General features: G+C 37.5%; 1 protein-coding gene across 1 annotated transcript in view; it reads left to right on the top strand.

The window, feature by feature from the left end:
- The first annotated feature begins 6867 nt into the window (after positions 1-6867).
- UBE3A (ubiquitin protein ligase E3A) overlaps positions 6868-17104 on the top strand; it is a 76198-nt gene continuing 65961 nt past the window's right edge. Inside the window, exon 1 of the mRNA XM_039340666.1 lies at positions 6868-7206. The gene's annotated coding sequence lies outside the window, so the exon portion shown is untranslated. The remainder of the gene's footprint in view (positions 7207-17104) is intronic.

The following is a 17104-nucleotide window of genomic DNA, read 5'->3' as shown; positions in this document are numbered from 1 at the left end:
AATGAAAGAGCTTACTACAGAATTAAGAGCCAGAATCTCTCCTTCAAACTTCACAATTGACTTTCAGACTACACCTGATTTTTCTATAAAACAGATTACACAAGAAGAGGACTTAACTGAGAATAAAGAGAAATTGATTTTGCCTTATAAGCAATTCACTTATGGTGCTGAGGAGCAGAAGAAACAAAGTCTGAGATTTGAATGTTAAAGCAACGAGACTTTATGGTTAAGAGAATCAGAGGGCCAATGTAGAGGTCAAGACAGTTCTCACTGATCCAAATGATACTACAAGCAATAAAGAGAGACTTATCAGCTGGAAAGGAAGCTTTGCTATGGAAACCTACTTGGCATAAGAGGAAACCCAGAATAAGACTGAAAAAAATGAAACTTAAAGTTTTATGTAATGGATTAAAGGCAACCCAGAACTATGGACTGATTTAAGGACTAAGATTATGAGTTAGATATAAGAGAAACGGGTGACTAATGGAAGATATATAAAGTTTATCTATATGAAAATCACTATTTTTAACAAGATGATTGATTTGTTTGATGTTCAATGAATTGAAATAATTTAAGATTTGATGCTATCTTGTCAGCTTAAAGAGATTGATTGATGGATTAGATAGGTCTAGAATAGATCAATATTTTAGCTTAAAAAGGAGATATTTTTAGGTAATGGATTAAAGATAATCTAGAATTATTGGCTGATTTTAGGATTAAGACTATGAGTTAGAAGTAAGAGACAAAGGGGTGATTAATGGAATATATATTAAATTGATTAAGAGTGTGGTTTTTTTTCTTTTTTAGGACAATAGGGTTACTTGTAAGAAAATTATTATGTAATGTTGAGTTAATCTAATAAAATGATCTGTTTGTTTGATAATACGGATGTTATTAGTTATGACAATTAATTGGATGTAATTTGAATTCTGTTTAATGGATCGAAATGACTTAAGGTCTGATTTTCTTCTGTCAGCTTAAAGAGATTGATTAATTGATGGACTAGATACGTATAGGATAGATTAATATTTTATTTTAACTAAGTGATATTAGCGGAAGAAGAATTAAATAAGATTTATGATAAAATTAAGGAATTAGAATATATTTGGAAGGGATACCCGAATTGATAATGTTTGTACTTAAAGTTAATTTGATTATGGTAGTGTAAATTTCTAAAGCTTTAAAAACAGGTATAGGTTAAATAAATTTAAGCTAGAATTGGACTATTTTAAATAAATTATGTTACCTAATGGAAAAAGAGAGGGAATACTAAATGTATTGATTGAATTATGTATATATGTTTTGTCTTTGGATGTTTGTTTACCCTAACACCAGGGTGTGTTTTGAGCACTTTGTTTTAAAAACTAAAAAACCAATAAAATTTCTTTTTTTAAAAAAAAGAGAACACAGAGGAACTTATTTTACCTTACAAGCATCTTATCTATATTTTTGAGGATCAGAAAAAGCAAAGATTGAGATTTGAACCTTTAAAGCAGTGAGGCTTCAATCAGAAAAAGCAAAGATTGAGACTTGAACTTTTAAAGCAGCAAGGTTTCAAGGATAAGAGAAATAGAGGTCCAATGCAGAGGACAGGAGGCTTTTTAACTGTCTCAAATGGTATTACAAGGAACAAAGAGAGACCTATCAGCTGAAAGGGAAGCTCTGTTGTGAAAACCTGCTTGGCATAAAAAGAAGCCCAGAATAAGACTGAAAAGACAAACTTAAAACTATATACAGTATACTGGATTTAAGGCATTTTAGAACTATGGATTGATTTAAGGACTAAGTTCTTGAGTTAGAAGTAAGAAAAATGGGTGATTATTAGAATATATACATTAAATAGAGTAAGAATGTATTTTTTGGAATAATAGGTTTATTTGTATGAAAATTATTATGTAATGGAATGAAGAAAACTGAAGAGGTGTTTTAGATCGGGATTGAACTAATAATTAATTGAATGTTATTTTAATAAGATGTGTTTGTTTGATAATATGGATGTTATTAGGTTTGATAATTAATTGGATGAAATCAGAACTTTGTCTAATGGACTTAAACGATTTAAGATTGATATTACTTTGTCAGTTTAAAGAAATTGATTGATTGATGGATTAGATATGTATAGGATAGATCAATATTTTATTTTAATTGGGAGATATTAGTGGAAGAAGAAATAAACAAGATTTATGATAAAATTAAGAAATTAGGATATATTTGGAAGGGATACCTGAACTGATAATGCAGTTATTTAAAGTTAAATTTGATTATGGCATTGTAATTGCATAAAGCTCTAAAACAGGTTTAAGATTAATAGAAATTTAAGTTAGAAATAGACTATTTTAAATATATTAAGCTATTTGAGGGAAATAGAGAGGGAATATTTGATTTACTGATTGAGTTATTTATATATTTTTGTCTTTGGATTTTTTATTACCCCAGCACCACAGTGTGTCTTGAGCACTTTGTCTTAAGAATTAAAAAACCAATAAAATTTGTTTTAAAAAAAAGAAAAAGAAAAGGGCCTCTTTCTCCCAAGAACATCCATCCCACACATTCCAGTAGCATCTTCCTTTTTCTTCTCTTTTAAACACTGTTTTGTTGCTGTCTGTTTTCTGGAATCTCCCCCCAATATGAAACTGGAGCCCAATTCTATTTGCCTATAGAAAAGCTGTTAATTCCTGGCATTTTTCCCAGATATTTGGATCCCGTTAAGTGCAGGATCACATTGGTTTAAGAGTTAAAGCACAAGGCTAAAAATCAGGAGACTGTGAATTCTGATCCCACCTTAAGCATGAATGCCAGCTAGGTGACCTTGGCCCAATCATTTTCTCTGAGCCCATGATGTCAAGCTTGAGCAACAAGCTGGGCAGTCAGTTCCTGTTGCAAACAATGGATCAATATTTGGTTGATCTGAAAAATAATCTGATCCTGCACTTGAAAACACTAGGAAGGGGGAAAATGAATTCAGTTGAGTGAGTCCCCTTTTGGTTGTCTAATTATCCCATTTGGCTGCTATATTTTATACATTGGGTTTAATGTTTTTTTTAATATTATATTTTTGTTAGTTGCACACTACCTAAGATAAGGTGACCAACCATCCTCCTTTAGGGAGGACAGTCCTCCTTTTGTAAGTTCCGTCCTCCCTCAAAAAGTGTCCTCCTACATGTCCTCCTTTTTGATATTTGAAGACTAATCTGCAGTGCTTTTTTTTCCTCATAGAACGCTCAGAACGGCGTTCCGGCACCTTTTTTTGATGGGTTTTTTTTTTCAACTTTTTCATGAGCTGTGCTACTCCCACTATTGGCTTTCGAAAGCCAATAGGAATTGCTGCTGAGCGCGCCAAAACACCCGGCTGGCAAACTTTGCACATGCAAGTTGTCTGTATTATTGTTGCAATGAATAAAATGTTTCTTTTATTTATGATATTTTTTTTCTTCAATTTATTTGTGTCCTCCTTTTCATTGTAAAAAAGTTGGTCACCTTACCTAAGAGTCATTTAGTTTGAGTTAGCTGGCCCTATACGTCTATGAAATAAATACCACCACTTTGCCATGTTCTTGTATTGTATTTGCTAATCTAAAACACTGACATTACATAATGCTATCTGCACCTCTAGATAGTTGAATTGTATTTTAAGGGCAGAGTTGGGAAATCCTTGGTTTTCGTTCCCAATTAAATAAGGTCCAAGGACACATCACTGAATTTGTTCTTGTGTTTTATCCTCATTTCCCCCCATTTCTCTTGTTCCTTTAACTCTCTTCTCTCTCTACAGAGTACAGGTAGTCCTTGACATATGACAATTGAGCCCAAAAGTTTTGTTGTTAAGTGAACTTTGCCACATTTTACGACCTTTCTTGCTACAGTTGTTAAGTGAATCACTATAGTTAAGTTAGTAACAAGGTTCCCCATTGACTTTGCTTGTCAGAAAGTCACAAAAGGGATCATATGATCCCGGGATGCTACATTCATCATAAATATGATTCAGTTGCCAAGTGTTTGAATTTGATCATGTGACCATGGGGATGCTTCAACAATTGTAAGTGTGAAAAATAGTCATAAGTCACTTTTTTCGGTGCTGTTGTAATTTTGAATGGTCACTAAATGAACTACTGTAAGTCTAAGACTACCTGTACATGGAATATCAAAATGCAATCATTTCTTGGGTACAATCTTATTTTGGATTATTTGAAAGGAATAACATGACTATTAACTGTGCAACAATAATGGAGTGATATCTCAGTGTAACTCAGGAAGAAATGCTATCTACATTATCTTGATCACTTAACTATGAGCCAGCCAACAGTGTGCAGCAGCAGCCAAAAAAGCTAACACAATCCTGGGCTGTATAAACAGAGGCATAGGTTCTGGACTATAAGACCTCCAAGGTTCTCTTCTCTTCTCTTCTGATTATTATTATTCCCTTGCAATTTTATTAATTTTTTAAAACAGGAATGCAATACAAAACAAATGTAAAGATTTCCATAATTACACTTTCAATACTTGAGAATTTAAGGATATAAAATCTTGGAAATACTATTGGCCATCAAATCACCTACTAAGCACAAGAAGTCAAATTAAACCATCCCATATAAAAAGCTGCCTAGGTTCTGCTTAAACACAACCACTGAAGGCAGCTCACTACATCTTTAATTAGTTCTTCTGTTTATATTCTCTCTATTTTAGGACATTTTTCAAACTACAATCAAAATTTATCTTCCTATAATTTAAATTTATTTTTCCACACCCGCAATTTAAACAGCAGGTTTTTCTTTCTGAAGATAACTCGAAGATTCTCAGTCTTTTCTCAAGGTTAAACATATCCATGTCCTTCAATCTCTTTTTGTAGGATTTCACTTCTAAGCTGATCTTTTTTCTGAAACTAATCCAGTTTCTCTAAATCCTTCAAGTGTAATACCTAAAAAGGAACTCAGTAAATGAGGTGGGCTATGCCCAAGCAATATAAAGTGGAACAATTACTTCTGTGATTTTAGCATATCATACCACCAGCTCATGCTTGCAATCAACTACAATGGCATATCTCTTTCACAAGTGTCATATATTACCATAAGATTTTATTGTGTTTGACAGAATTTTCTTTTATCAACAATATAAAAAAAAATCCTGAAGGAAATTTCCCAGTCATTATGTACTACCTAAATAAGTGTCAACAAATCTATGATGTGTGTCAAAGGTGATACACCATAACATTTTGGATGACACACCAGTGTTTACCAACACCCAGCAACAACTATTCTCCAAAGCATGCCCTATTTTATGTTATTTTCAGAAGCTGCAGAGGCTGTACAAGAAGGGGAGGATGCCCTCATGCAACCTCTGGAGCCTCTAAAAATCGTTTGAGAACAGAGCTTGTTTTTGCAATGTTTTCAGAGGCTGCAAAAGCATTCTCTGAAGCCATTTTAAAAACAAATGCCTTGTGCGAACTGGAGTAGCCTCAGGTAGGATGCAGGGGCTTGTCAACAGAAAAAGAAGGATGACACATATCTACACAAGTGTTCAATTCATGCTCCTTTCTTCTAAGCATAATTCACCCTGAAGCAATGGCCTGTAGCCCATGAAAATTCTCATCCTAGTTCAGTAAGGCTTTCAACTAATCATGAGGAACTTGACTGTTTTTGATTCTACACCATAGTAAGCTAGAATAGCATAATTTCATGCTAAATTATGGATGCAATATAATGACATTATGGATGGAAACTAACCAAGGAAAGAAGCAACCTGGAAATAAGAAGAAACTGCCTAACAGTGAGGACAATTAACCAGTGGAATGGTTTGCCTTTAGAAGTTGTGAGTCCTCCATTACTGGAGGCTTTTAAGAAGAGACTGGACAACCATTTGTTTAAGATGGTATAGGACAATGGTGGCGAACCTATGGCACGGGTGCCAGAGGTGGCACTCAGAGCCTTCTCCATGGGCACACGTGCCATCGCCCCAGTCCAAGGCCTTCAGCTGGATTTTATAAAACCTTTTCGCTTTAGGCTGCCCCCCCCTATACAAAAAAAAAAAATTCAATCAATCAGTCAATTTCAACTTCTCGTGGAAAAAAAAAATCTTACAAAGTTGGAATTGATTGAACTTTTTAGTCCCATCCAGTCTGCCATTACCACCGCAGCCACACCCAGGCAATGGGCCACACCCATCCGGCACCCAACGATGCATGTGGGTTTTGGGTGCAGTTTGGGCACTAGGGTCTCCTGCTTGAGCAGAGGATTGGACTAGATAGAAGATCCCTTCCAGCTCTATTGTGATACTCATCTTTCAGTACTGTCCGTTCCCTGGATTGCATTTAATTGGGTTCCCCCGCTTTCATCGATCCCTGGATTCTCCTCTTGCAACACTATCCTCATCCTTCGTGCCGCTTCCTCTCCTGGCCCCGCCAGCTTCGTGCTCCCAAGTTCAAGGTCCAGTGGGGGAGGGGGCAAGACTCTGGCATCGGTAGGTTGGGATGGCAGTCTATCCCATCTACTGCTCAGTGCAGGAATCCTCCTAAAATCGTCTCGGACAGTTGGCTGTCTAGGGAACTGACACACACACACACCGGTTAATTGCTTCCGCCATCCAACTGTTCAGACACTGCTGGGGAATGATGACACCTCAATTGACAGATCGCCCCAGAGCGTGAAAGGAGCACATGTCAGCCCTAAGCCTGTCCCCTTTCAAGTCTAGACTCTATGCTCCATCTCCCTAGAGCGGCAGGACCTTACCAAAACGCGCCGCTCTGTCCCTCATGCGGCTGCCCGCGCGCAATGCATGCCGGGCCACAGCTTCCTTCTCTCAAGTCCTCCGAGACTGCGCCGCACTGCCATCCGTCTCTGCTGCCTTTTTTTTTTCCTTTTCCCTTCTTCAGCTCCCCCCACCCCCTTCCCTCTACTCCTCCAAAATGGTGGCGCTGCGTTCTGGGTGATCCAAGAGGAAAAGGCGGAGGCGCAGCGCGGCCCTACTCGGCCGCCACCATCTCGTCAGCCACGCGCACGCCTAGAGCGCCGACGGTCTTCCCATTCCCAGGCCTCGCCTGGCCCGGCCTAGCGCAGTCCCCGCCTTAGCCTTCGGCGGCTCCCCGCGCGCTTCACGTCCTTTGCATTAGCCGCACGGCCTAGGCTAGGCGTCAGCTGAAGGAACACCATCCGCCTGCCCAGCGTCTGGAGCTGGCCGGCCTCGCCAGAGCTTGCCGGCTACATCGGAAAACGACAGGTAAGTCGGCGCGTGGGGAAGTCCTGTTTTGGGCTCGGTGCACGCTGCCCTGTCCGCTCGAAAGGGATCGTGCCGGCGTCAGCAGTCGTCAGGTCACTCTGTCTGTCAGAACCCCTCGGACCTGCTCGCGCCTTTAAGGGGAGACGGCGGCGCCTGTGCCCGGTGCGAGGAAGGGGAAGTGGCTTTTCTCCCTATGAAGGTGCTGCCATCCGGGGCCCAACCACGGACACCCGCTGGAAGTTTCTTGGGGCCAGTCCTTTTATCAGCAGAGCGGTGTAGCGCAGTGCCCGCCAAGTGCTGAGAAAGAAACGTCGAGAGGGCGAGATGGTACGTTTAGGCAAAGTTAGGCCGCTGTCCTGGACACACGTTCATGGAGATTAGCACAACTGAACACAATGCAACTTACTTCGGACGGGTAGAGCGTAGGATAGTGGTGTGAAAACGAGGAAATTCCTTCTTGAATCGGATTAAAGAACTATTCAACCCATCGGCTCTCGTAGATTCCCCCTCGCAGAGCTCCAGATGACGATTAGAGTCTACGTTGAAAATTGGGTATTTTGCTTGTCAGTTCAGGCCTCCTTTCCTCCACTGCCTCCACCCACTCACTACCCGCCGCCATCGGCACACAATAGTGAGAACTCTACTGGGAGTTACTGTATCTGAGAATTAGAAACAATTTGCCCATGGACTCAGCTCCAGTGCAGTTTTGAAATTCTTCTGAAATATTAGGCTGTATCATATGATAGTAAGGCAGTTCATTATAGTATAAGCAGCGAAATCAACTTTAAATTTTCACAGTGTTGTGTAGATCCTGTATAGTTGTGCTTCTTTATTATTTTTAAAAAGTTACCCTAGGCTTTATTTTGACATCCATTATAACATAAATCAGTGCAGCTGGCAAGTGTGTGATAAGTAATGCCAAACAAGCATAGCTTAAAACATAAACATAAAGCAAAGACTATGTTGGGGTTCATTTTACAAGATTCTTATGTCTTGTAAATATGTGACAACTGCTTATGAGAAATATTCATGTGGTTTTTATTATTCTTGATTTTTTCTCATAGAACAAGATAATCAGGTAATTCCTATTCTGAACTATTTAGATGTACATTGTTGATATGTTTTTTACCTTTTTCTGAATGCAATAAGTTTTGTTTTGCCTTCCTTGTTTGTTTTTGCTAAACAGAAATCACCAATATTCAGGTAACTGACATGTAAGCTGCATTTAGTTCTTTGCCTCAGGGGACATTTACTTTCAGACAACATAATATCAACAGTTCATTAGTCCTAGTTAATCTTGTATATTTTAAAGTTTGATGTCAATACTCAGGTTCTAATGAACTCCAACTGTATTTATTTTTTTATCCTGCCTTTATTATTTTTGTAAGTATGCTCAAAGCAGCAACAAACAGTACCTAATGCTGGTAGTCCTCAGCTTACTACAGTTCATTTAGTGACCATTCAAAGTTACAACAGCACTGAAAAAAGTTGCTTATGTTGCAACATCCTCATGGTCATATGATCAAAATTCAAATGCTTGGTGACTGCAGTATCCAAGCATTATGTGATCCCCTTTTTACAACCTTCTGACAAAGTCAGTGGGAAAGCCGGATTCATTTAACAGCCATGTTGCTAACTTAACAACTTCAGTGATTCATTTAACATCTGTGGCAAAAAAGTCATATAATGGGGCAAACTCACCTATCTCACTTAGCAACAGAAATTTGGGGGTCTATTATTGTTATAAGTCAAGGACTACCTGTACTCCTTCCTTCTTTTTTCTCTATAACAACACTTAGGTGGTTTGGGCTAAGACGGCAATTGACCCACAGTCACCCAGCTTGTAGCGTGGTGCTTTGATCACTAGACCTAAGTGGCTGTTTAAGTGTGGGCAAGAAGGAATATGCTTGTATCCTCTGTTGCCCCATTAGTTGCCCCAGTGGTTAGGTTTTGCCATCCACTACAACTTAGGGTTGAATTGTTGAAGAAATGGAACCTCTTCTATATATGCATATGTGTCTTTTGTGAATTAGAAACCTTTATGTTGAGATCCCTGAATTACATATAAGTCTCTGTATATTGCGCTGGTTTCACATAAAAATAATATGGTGGCGGGGGGGGGGCAGCAAGGTTGAGCTATAAACATGAGGAATCTATCAAATGTATTACTTCTTTTCCTTATCTCAGATCAACACTCCAAACATTTGTCTGAACAAAAAGAATAAAACTGAACTTGAGTGATTTTTGTGAAGTTTAAAAAACCCTATGTAAGTTAGGATTCCAAGGAGGAAAATATTCCTGTTTAGTTTTTATAGTTTGGACACGTGTGAAGGTGGTTGATGAATGCTATAATGTATATTTATTTTATTTAAATAAATTACGGCAGTGGTTCTCAACCTTTTTAATGCCGCGACCCCCCAACCGGTCATAAGTCGAGGACTACCCAACCGGTCGTAAGTCAAGGACTTTCCCTGCCCGGGAGTGCCGCACATGCGTGGTGCCACCCCCTGCGCCGGCTGAGGCGTAGCTGGCAAGCGGCAGAGATGGAGCAGGCCAACCACTGGCTGGGCCACCAGCTGGCCCAGCCCAAGGGAGGTAAGGCACCCGCCAGGCCCCACGCGCACCAGCAACCCTCCCTGCGCCTGCCAGCCTCCCACCCCTGGCCCTCTTTTACTTACATTTTTAGTAGTTGTTTAGCAGGGAGGGGTGAAAACTTCCAGACAGCTCGCCTTCGCTGCAGACAACTTGCAGCACCGTTTGCAGAATGGGACTTTTGGCGGGCTCAGCAGGGCAGAGACAGCCTGGACAATTCCTATTAGCTTTTGAAAGCCAATAGAATAAAAGGGAGTAGACAGCTAAGGAAAAGGGGAAAAAATGGCGGACTGCGTTGTTTGGTGACCCCCGTGAAATGGTCGTTCAACTCCAAATGGGGTCGCAACCCACAGGTTGAGAACCGCTGAATTACGGCAACCACCAAGTAGAATCCAGATCCTTTAGTTCAGAGAAAGAAAACTGAAAGTAGAAAAGCCGGTTCCCCTGCAAGTATAGTTTATCCCACATGTTATTTTCCATGACCAGATTAAAAAGAACGCATGCATACTTTTACTAGTAAAATCAGGTGGCTTAAGAGGGAAAGAATTATTTTATTTCTTCCCAGTAAAATTTGTTAAGGATAGAAAGTATCAACTTTGTACGAAGATCAAATAGTTAATGAGAAGGGAGTACTCACTGGAAAAGACCTTAATGTTGGGAAAGTTTGAAGGCAAAAGGAGAAGATGATGTCAGAGGATGAGATTGAATAGTGTCACCAAAACAATGAATACGAATTTGGGCAAACTCCGGGAGACGGGAGTCTGACATTCTGTGATACACAGGATTGCAAAGAGTTGGACACATCTTAGCAACTGAGCAACAACTAATGCTGTATTCTTTTTTGGATGAATACTTCCTTTCGTCATCAGGAGATACCTGGAGAAAGTATTAAAGAGCAGAAAATTTTAAAAATAGATTGTTCAATAGTTCATATGATGATTCAAGTTCTGATTTAAAATATTACCAATTTCAAGTATTTGCAGAATGAGCATGGACCTCATGCAATTTCTTCTTCAGATTTTAACTTGTAAAATTGGAATAATGGAGTTTATTGCAAGAATATTTAAATTTTGTCCTGTTGACATCCCTATCCTTTGGAAAAGGGGTCCCCCAACTCCTGGTCCATGGACCAGTACCGGGCCACAACTTGCCAACAACCAGTCCACACAAACAAGCAAAGCCCCATATGTGGGATGCAGGCAGCACACAAAACCATGCCCCCTCTGGTCCGCGGAAAAACTTCTCTCCACGGAACCAATCCCTGATGCCCAAAAGGTTGGGGACCTCTGCTTTGGAAGTTCAAAATGACTTCTTTGGAGTTCCTAGGTAGCTTCTGATTAAAGCACTGACAAATGTTGAGATGTGCTTTAATAGTACAATACCATTGTCGCCACAGAGTTCTAAAAATAATGTGTAAAATGTTTTCTAGAGGGTGAGTAGCTTGATCCAGAAAAGGTGATCTGTGAACTTAATGAAGGTGATTGTCCTGAGTTTAGTGAAATTATGAATGAGATGCATATTTTGTTTTGTTTTGTTAATGGACTGCCTATTTTGATAGTTATTGACATGTAATGAGTATACTAAAGCTGACATAAGCTCTGATGTCAAATGGTAAGAAATAATCTCCTTTGAGCTGAACTTGATTGTTGATGACTTCATATTCAGATCCATATAGTTTTGTAAGTAACAATGCAAAAGTGTTTTCCTATAAAGCCTATTTTTTACTTATCAGCTTAGCTGATATTTCCAGATATGTAGTTTCCTACTCCAAGTGTTAGCCAGGTCCATCCTTGCTTTTTGAATTCAGTCAGAATCTGCTACATACTACCACCAAATAGTTTGTGCTGATTTAAATGTAATGTTAAAATATTACACAGCAAGCCTATTCTCTCATGCTTCCCTCCCTTTATTTGCAGTAAAAAACAGTTCAGAATATTAGCTTCTGTTGTTTATTCACCAAAACCTGTGTCATATTATTCATAAATGTCTATGGAGATTCTCAGTCATCCAGGTTATGGTTGTCTCAAAGGTGCTTTTTCACAAGGAAACTGGACTTTCTTGTTTTTCTTTGAAGACATTTTGCTTCTCATCCACAAAGCTTCTTCAGTCTTGGATGAGAAGCAAAACGTCTTTAAAGAAAAACAGAAAAGTCCAGTTGCTTGAAAATGACTCTAGCCACCCTTTCCATAGCAAAGATTGAAAACAGTAGTATACTTAGTTAGCTGGCAGACGTGCAACAAAGAGTAATTTTCATCAGTTCCTACATTTGGGATTAGTTAACTTAAATCTCCAGTGAATGCAGATACAACATCCTGTCTGATCCAGGTGAGTTAGTGACTGGAGCCTATCAGCAATATATTCCTCTGAGCATATGCTCATCTCCTTTTCTCCCCACCTTCATCTGAGCTAGTAATGGGAATGGAACTATTGTAGTTTCTGTATATAGCTGGCTATGTTGGAAACATTTTTTAAAAAGTCAATCCCAGCAGTCAGCAAACACACTTCAAAGACCTGAAACAGTGTCTCTTAAAATTTGGGTGGGGAATTTATGTCCAAATGGTTTGGAAAACAGTTCCCACAATCCACTGCATTGACTGCTGAAGGGTATTAAGGTGGTTATTTAGTACATATTATTTATGGTTACTGGATCTGAACTACAAAAATCCACTAGCTGTCAGCAAAGATTTAAAGTTGACTATATGTCTCTGCTCATATCTTCAGTTGGTTGTCTGGATTTTTGTAGCCCAGATTGCATAACTGTAGATTAAACTAAAAACAGAATCTTCCCAGCATCTCACAGATTTTTCAGTTTGTGGCAGTATAAACAGCAAACCAGAATAACACAGGATATAAATCCTACCATTACATATTTGCATTCCATTGTCCAATACAAGTATATAAATTGAGGCATTTGCATAATGTTATCATGTGTATTTGTAACAGAGTCCCTCCGCATCTTTTAATTTTTATAATAGATCTCTTGTGTTTTGTAAAGCTTAAATTTATCTTGAAAATTTTGTAATCAGGGAGAGACAGTCCCTCATGGTATGGAACTGGGTTATGTAGGAGATTGCCTCTCCCAATTACATCACCCTGTCCCATTAGATCTGGCAGAGAAGGCATGTTGCAGATACTGTCAGGCCTGGCACAATCCTGCCAAAATTCAGTTCTTCTTACACCTTATAGACTGAATCTTGCCAAACTAAACTATACTACCATAATCCTAGAGATATTCTCTGCAAATTCTAAAGAGTGACTATCCTAAATGTCTACCTCTTCGCACGAGCCAGCTCCAGATTGTGCAGATCATCCCCTTCCTTGGAATATGCTACCTCTTTCCTTGGGACCTGCCAGTTACTATAATCCATCACATTTGGACTTAAATTTGGTGGGACCCAAGAAGCTAGCTTTCTTGGCTGTGGTACCCATCTTTTTTTTTTTTTTTTTATAAATACATTTTTATTGAAAATTTTTTGAAAATTTTACAAAAACAAAACAACCCTTCCCCAAACCTCCCCAACCCTCCCATTCCCTCCCCCAACCTTCCCAGAGCTGAATATAGGCTTAATTAAAATTTCTTCAAAAAATCCTAAAAAAGATATAAACCATGAATAAATCTAAATACATTAGTTAAACAAATTATAAAATAATTAATAATATATAGAGAGAAAAACATAAATACCAAAAGAAAAATGCTTAAAAGGAAAAAAAATAAAGAAGAAAAAAGAAAAAGATAAAAGAAAGTATAATAAAAATAAAAAGTAAAAATAAAAAAGTAGTCTATAAAATATTTTAAATTTTAAATATAAGTTATTAAAAAACTAAATAATATTTTTATATCCAACTTATATTGTATAAAATCTATCCATTTTTTCCATACCGCAAAATACTTCTCTTGCGATTGATCCTTCAAGAAAGCCGAAATCTTTGCCATTTCCGCCAAATAAGAAACTTTAAAAAACCACTCTTGCAAAGTAGGCAAAGATTCCTTCTTCCAACATTGCCCTACTAACAACCTTGTGGCTGTAATTAAATTTAACATCAATGTGGTCTCTTTAGTATCATAATCAGTAACAATACCTAACAAAAACAATTGTGGGGTAAATTTTACCCTCCTTCTAAAAATTCTTTGAATATTCCACCATATCTTAATCCAAAAAGCTTTTATATTTTTACACGACCACCAGATATGATAGTAAGTAGCATCCAAACATCTGCATCTCCAACATTTAGGCTGTAAGTCAGGATACATGCGAGACATTTTTTGTGGATCAAGGTGCCATCTATAAAACATTTTGTAAAAATTCTCCCTTAAGTTTTGGGCTTGTGTAAATTTGACATTCCTCACCCAAATAATTTCCCAGGTATCTAGTAGAACTGGTTCACCAAAATTTTGTGCCCATTTAATCATACATTCTTTGACTAATTCTGCTTCTGAATCCAATTCTACTAACACTCCATAAATTCTCTTAATGTGAGTTCGTCTTTGATCTTTTATTTGTTTTAACAAGTTTTCATCTTCTCTAAGCAAACCCACATTACGATCTATCTTCCACCTATCCACTATTTGTCTATACTGAAACCATGAATAAATAATATTTTCTTGTGTTAAATCTTCCAAAGATTTTAACTGCCAATTTTTACCATCCCATCTAAGTAATTGTGTGTAAGAGACACTATCCATCTTAACTCCTCTCCTTATCCCTTCTATCGCATGCCATGGTATAGCCCATAATGGAATTTTAAAATCACTTCTATAATATTTCCTCCAAACCCGAAGTAAAGAAATCCTTATAATATGGGATTTAAAGACCCTATCAACCTTTTTATTAAAAATTAAATAGGCATGCCATCCAAAAAGTAAATCCCAACCCTCCAAGAGGAGTATTTCTACATTTGTTAAGTTAACCCAATCACTTATTAATGTTAGAACCACAGCATCATAATACAATTTCAAATTCGGTACCTTGAGTCCACCCCTCTCACGAATGTCCTGTATAATTTTAAGTTTTACTCTTGGTTTTTTCCCTGCCCAGATAAATTTGTTAATACCTTTCTGCCATTCATTTAAATTAACCTCATTCTTTAAAATAGGTATCATTTGAAATAAAAAAAGAAACTTTGGCAAAACATTCATTTTGATCGCCGCAATTCTTCCCAAAAGAGATAATTGCAACTTCTCCCAATTTTTCAAATCTCTTTGTATATTGACCCACAGCCTTTCATAATTATTTTTATACAATTTTACATTAGAAACAGATAAAATAACCCCCAAATATTTTACCTTACTAACAACCTCAAAATCTGTCAACTTAACCAAAGTCTGCTTATCCAAATTAGTCATATTTTAGGCAATATTTTAGTCTTATTGTTATTAATTTTAAAACCCGAAACCTGTCCATAATGATGTATCAATTGTAATAACTCTATTACAGAATAAGTAGGTTGAGATAAGGTAGGCTGTGGTACCCATCTTATGAAACTTTCTCCACCCCGAAGTCAGGTTAGGCTACATCTCTGTAAATGTTCCAAAGTCCCCCAAGACTGGTTATGACACCACACCCAGAGGTCTCAGGGAATCAGAGACATTGTAGTATTATTTACTCTGTCCATGCCTTGTAGTTTGTATATTTGTATATTTTTAATTTTTATAATATTAATCTTTAATAATGATTTTAAAATATTTAATAATAATTGTTCTTATATATTTGTTGTTTTATTTAATTGTTGTGTACTGCCCAGAGTCACTTCCTGTGAGATGGGCAATAATATAGATTTGGTTAATAAATAAAGCAGATTAGGATTATATTGTTAATATATTTAGAAATATTTCAGTTTATTATATTTTTATTGTTATATCTGTCTCTTTGAACAGCCAACAAACTATTGTGTTCTCACATCCATAGATTTAAGATAGCATATATATGGAACTGAATTATTCTTAGGCAATGGAAAAGTGTTCTCAAGAAACCAAGTTGGCCGGAGTACACAATCTAGTCACTGAAGTGGGGAACATATCTAAGAAGTGGACACATCAGTGGGGAATGAGAAATATTTGCATCCATCCCTATTTTATTCTGACTTCTGTAGTAAACTGCAGTATGATAAACATGTAACCTGGAGAGAAAAGTAAAATTGTCTTTTATATGCGAAAGGTTTAGTGCATACTTTAGATAATTCTTTCATTCCTATGTTCCCTTAAAATTATTTTTGTACCGTGGAAATCTTTAATTCTATAAATGCTGCTGTCTTTTAATGTACAGAAAGTCCTCAGCAGATAACTGTGGTGTGAGCCATCCAGAGTCATTGAGGGGGAGTGGGCATCCATATACATTTTCTAAATAAATTTGCAAAATTCTTTTTGCTTTACTCTCAAGCTCTATGTAGTTTACAAAAATTAAGTAGAATGCATGTAGTGCACATATACTTTAATAGCTTTTACAGAAGCTTCCATGGACAGTATGTATGAAGATAAAAAAAGCAGGACAACTATTAAAGTCTGTAACAGAGAAAGCAAGCTTTAAGAGCAAGACATCTCAACTTATTTGATTTGTTTGAACTCAGTGAAATCCCTAGTTCAACTCTAGCTGTGCAAAGGAAGTTAACAATATTGCCTGAGAGAGGCAGCAGATATTCCTCATTATACCTTCAGTTGTGGTCAAATTATAATTATTTGGTTTTAATAGTTCAGGTCCTCTCTTGTTTCAGTAGGATGAAGAAATCCAAGTGGTTTTTCATCTCCTGAACCCCAAGTGCTTAAATATATGCTTCCCTCCTCAACATGTCACCCTCATGTCACCCCATCTGTTTTTAACTCAGTAGCAACAAGCATTGACTGATGATATGTGCTGCTGTGTTGGCTAGGAAAAAACAGGCCAGTACAGTTCAGTACTCTAAATAGCCAGTATACTCAATGCCAAGACTTACAAAATGGCTAAGGTTTGTCTGAAGGACAGGATTACTTTTGTTCAATCCTGCTTCCATCCAAAACTTCCATAATCTGTCACCATTGATATGTTGACTTGAACTAACAGAAATTTCAAACTGCCCAATGATAGTCCTCCATGCGGTGAACCAAGTCAGATTCTCTACTAAACTTTCAACAACTGCAGTGATTGGTGAAACAGGGACTTTCAGATTTGGGGGTTTATGGCTTAGTTCAAATGCTCAAAAATTTAGGAAAAATTTCTCCCCCCCCCCCCAAATTTCCAGGTTTCCCACAACAAAAGTTGGTTGTGACATCTGATATAGTTAATGCTGGATTTTTTAATGGAAAAGTATACATAGATGAGAGAAGAAAAGTAAA

The sequence above is a fragment of the Crotalus tigris genome, unplaced genomic scaffold, assembly GCF_016545835.1.
Source record: "Crotalus tigris isolate CLP2741 ecotype Arizona unplaced genomic scaffold, ASM1654583v1 scf7180000017753.6788120, whole genome shotgun sequence".
In the NCBI taxonomy this organism is placed as follows: Eukaryota; Metazoa; Chordata; class Lepidosauria; order Squamata; family Viperidae; genus Crotalus; species Crotalus tigris.
Note: the sequence above shows the minus strand (reverse complement) of the source record. Positions and strands in the feature narration are given on the sequence as shown.